General features: G+C 39.2%; 1 long non-coding RNA gene across 2 annotated transcripts in view; it reads left to right on the top strand.

The window, feature by feature from the left end:
- Positions 1–1,713: 1,713 nt before the first annotated feature.
- LOC111623023 overlaps positions 1,714–4,175 on the top strand; it is a 27,752-nt gene continuing 25,290 nt past the window's right edge. Inside the window, exons 1-3 of one of the 2 annotated variants that reach the window (XR_002756379.1) lie at positions 1,718–2,085; positions 2,176–2,997; positions 3,068–3,650. This is a non-coding gene — a long non-coding RNA (uncharacterized LOC111623023). Of the gene's footprint in view, positions 2,086–2,175; positions 3,651–4,175 lie in introns of those variants that run through there. The other variant, XR_002756378.1, reaches the window with a different exon arrangement.

Consider the following 4,175-nt stretch of genomic DNA (forward strand, 5'->3'; position numbering starts at 1 on the left):
GAAAGGTTAGAAATGTACAAAGACTTCGGGAAAAGGACGGTAGTTAACTTCGAGGAGTCAGACTCTATATTTCGTCAGGCTGGAGGGCGTATAAAAAGTTATAAAAGAAGGTTTCTTCTTCCAATAGTGAGACTAGTAATATTTATCACGTCTTTCTTAATTATGCACAACTAGCAGAAACCGAGATTAAAACAGTTTTCTTTATTTCGCCTATTTAAGAATGCATTTCGGATTGGTCATTTTTTAATCCCTACTCCGGCTCACGGCTTTAGTGTCTCCAACATAACGAACAAAAGGTTAGTTCGTCTTAATATAGTTTTGTTATGCACAATGATGGATGTAGTGCACAATTTGTACACATCCTAATGGTGTAGTTTCTATATATCAGTCTCTTGCACTTACTGGCATGTTTTCTTTGTCTATTTTGATGGGCAAATGCAACGCTTCTTCCATTTTCCACAGTTATTACCTCCTTGTTAACTCCTTATTACCACTTAGAAGGATTTTAACTTCAATATTGTGGTTCATAACACGACTAAGGGTAAAATGTGCTTTTTCATTGTAAATATTTTTACAAATTAAAACCAAAATTTTCACAAACAAACTATAAGTACGAGCAATTATTTATTCTGACACGGTCACAATGCTGGGCTACAACTTTTGTTATCATATTTTAAAATCATTTAATTTAAAATGTGTGCTCTCCACCTCAAATTAGTAGTGGCTTGCCCCTGTACATCATACTTTTTCCGTTAGCAATAGAGCCATCTGCTACCGGGGGGAAGTTTTGAATTGAAAAAAATGTGACTTCCGGTTTGCATGGGAAGTTCATACATAGTTAATTGGAGCCTCCTGTTCTTATCTGGTCTCGGATTTCATCTAACTACGTTCTCGAGATTAAGACAGACAGTGAAAATTTAGAGGTCTACAATTTTTTCAAATTGCAGCTCCCTAATGTCACGAATCGACACGAACTAACGGATTGCAATGTTTAGAATGTCGATGGGAAAAAAATCCCTGTTTTGACTCTGACTCTGGTAGACATGCCAAAATTTTCAAATAAATGTAGCATTCCTCCGAAAGCAAAATTGTCGCGCGTTGTACGTAATTAAGACATAAAGAAAATTTTTTTAGCCGTGTCAGAAAAGAAAATATCACGGCGTGAGATACGAGCGAAAGTTCCAAGGTTAAATCAACATTTGCGGGCCAAGTCGAACGGAGGTGTCAAATTGATTAACCCATCAAATTAAGAATTTAGGGAGAGATCCTTTAAAAAGGCAGAAATTCAAAAACGGTCGTTTCTCCCCGGCTCAATCTGTTTATTCTCTGTGTCGATTTCCCCGTTGTCTCGGACTTCATTTTCGTTCGGGCGGTATTATAAAGGTTTTTCGGTATTTTTAATATTAACTTTATCCAATTTGATGTTGCATTAATACGCGAAACCCGCGGGCGACCGAGGAATCTCTCCGAAAAGCTAAATAATATTGGGCGAAATCCTAAAAATTTGATTTATTTCATCCCATGGCCGAAAACGGATGAAAAAGATATTTATTCGAACGAATTTCGTGCGATTTTCGGGGATGGCCAAGCCTCCAGACATAGAATTAAGGCTCTACGGTGGACATTCTGCACCATGTAAATGTAGGAGATAATTTATTTATCAAATTGCGAACACAAGAAACTGCTTGAAGCAAAATTTTATAAAGAAAAAAAATTATAAATTAATAAAAAAAATAAAATTGATTTTTTTTTAATTCCAATTTTTACGTAATTCGAAGATCGTTGACGCGTCTTTTAACGTTTGTTCGAAATACGTCACATGACGATTCGCAGTTCGATTGCGTTTCTGGTTCTGGTTGGACGTGCTTTTCTTGCGCTCGTAATTTATGTGCTGTTTTTCGCTGTTTGCGGACTTTTCGGTAGAAGATTAAAGATTTTTCAGGTAAGTCTTAGTCCATATTGACCCTAGACGTAAGAATTTGTTTAATATTACTTAGAGAATCGCTCCCAGAAGACATCTCGGCACATCGTTCGATGGTCGGCCGTTTTCGTTTTGAATCTTTTACATTTAAAAAGGCAGCTGCGGTGAGCATTTTGCTTTTCTCGGAAGAATTTATACATTAATTTAAGCTTTTGTTTTAATCGACTAATTGCAAAGTTTCTTTTTTTTTTCAGAATGAAGATGTTTGCGTGGTTTCGCCGGAGGTTCCGACAGAAGAATGCCGGAGGGAGGGGGTTTCTCGGACGGCTCCGATGAGACGTTCGAGGACCGTGAGCTCAACTGAGTCTCTGTCGAATCGATTAGTTCGGTGTCGTTTGAGGCCGTCGAGCATGAGGCAGCGGGTGGTGACGACCTTCCTCCAGTGCGTGTGGCGTGGGACTCTCCCAGAGGCGGGAGAGTTCTGAGTCCATTCCACTTGGCTAAGGTCGTCAGGGATCAGCCGGCCTATGTCCTTGTTAAGTAAGGCATAGGGAGTACCGAGTCCTCTTGGAGTTCGTCTATTTTCACGAGATCTGCCTCTCGGTCTGTGCTCGCGAGTACGTCGCCATCGTCTTTCGGAAGTCGGAACGGGGAAGATTCGGAGGAGAGCACCGCCGAAATCGAGGAACTGCGGCTTTGTTGCTGTGGGTGGCTGTGGTTCTCTTGGCCTAGGCAGTGATCCTTTTCGATTTTCCCTAATTCGTCCTTTGCACCCGGATGCGACATTCTGACCGGATTCGACACTTTTCATCCGGACATGATCTCTTTACTCGGACTTGGCCTTCTCTTACCCGGATGTTCTCATGGACTTGTCTCCCAAACGTGACACTCGATGACAACAATGGATTTGACTTCCGATTGTGACCACCCGGACGCGACATTCGGCCTACCTTTCTTCCCAAGCAGCTGTTATGAGGATTGAGCTTCCGGTTACGGTAAGTTAGGCTAGGCTAGGTCAGGTCAGGTCCTTCGCTCTTCTCATAACACTGTTCGGGAAGAAAGACTGTCTGATAAAGGTAATAATGTTGACCTTAGGTAATAAATGAATGAAATTCTCATTTTCTCACTATCTTTTGTGTTCTATAGGAACATTTGGGAGGGAGAAGAATCTCCCTCCCCAACTTTACCGCGAAGAGGATGAAATGGCCATTTATCGTGCAAGTGAATATTTTCCGAAATCTTCGATGGTAAGAACTCTTTCGTTTCATTTTTTAACACGTCTTATTCTCGTATCGTAATTGACTGTTTTTCTGTTTATGAACATGCCGAAGATGTTCTTCGATCACACATGCACGAACATAACATCACTGTACACGAAGATATACACCGTTTAACCTTTACTTGAATTCTTGCACACACGCACTTACACTTCAAGTGCTTTGTTCCGTGTAATTCGACACAATGAAACAACCCGAACACGCGCTTCCCACAAATCCAACCCCTGGGTCCTCGTCCCGGGGAGTGGAAACGCCAATTTTAAAGATTAAAAGACTTTAAATTGGCAGCCAAAGGGGCTCTGGTAATTACAATTTGCACTCATTACACAGAATTTCAGGTACAGTAAAACCTGTCTATGGCGACCACCCACAGTTCTTTTAAAAAGTGGTCTTTTAGACAGGTGGTCGTCCAATACAGGTGGTCCTGTAATAACGTATTTCCGTACGTATTTTGCGCACTTTTTAGCCATTTCTACTAAGCAAAACTCGAGGTGAGCAAAAATAAGCGAATTTTTTCAACGATAGGGCTATATTGGTATTGTATTTTATTTTAAAGATTAATACAATACTCGCATTTTCTCGATTATAATGCACACTTTCTTTTTTCCCACTTAATTAATTCGACTCGGTTTTTTTCGTTCTCTCCTCAGTTACGTGTATTATGTCATCAATATACAAGCGCGTCCTACCTCTCCATCACTTTGCTTTTGGTTTTCGTTAGTTTAATCATATTTTAACTTTAAAAATACTGTATTTTTTAATATTTAATATTTTCTTAATTAATTAAGTACAATAAGAAAAATTATTAATTAATAATAAAACGATTTTATTATTTTTTCTCATTATACGATTTCATTACAATCGCGGAATCGAAAAAGGAAGTAAAACTGATTTTTGCATTAATGCGTTTATTGTTTTTTGAATATTTTGCCTGCGAAAATTACTTGGATATTATTTTTCTAAAAATATCGTGGAAA

This window comes from Centruroides sculpturatus, unplaced genomic scaffold (genome assembly GCF_000671375.1).
Source record: "Centruroides sculpturatus isolate CEXI.00-Female unplaced genomic scaffold, Cexi_2.0 scaffold343, whole genome shotgun sequence".
NCBI lineage: Eukaryota > Metazoa > Arthropoda > Arachnida > Scorpiones > Buthidae > Centruroides > Centruroides sculpturatus.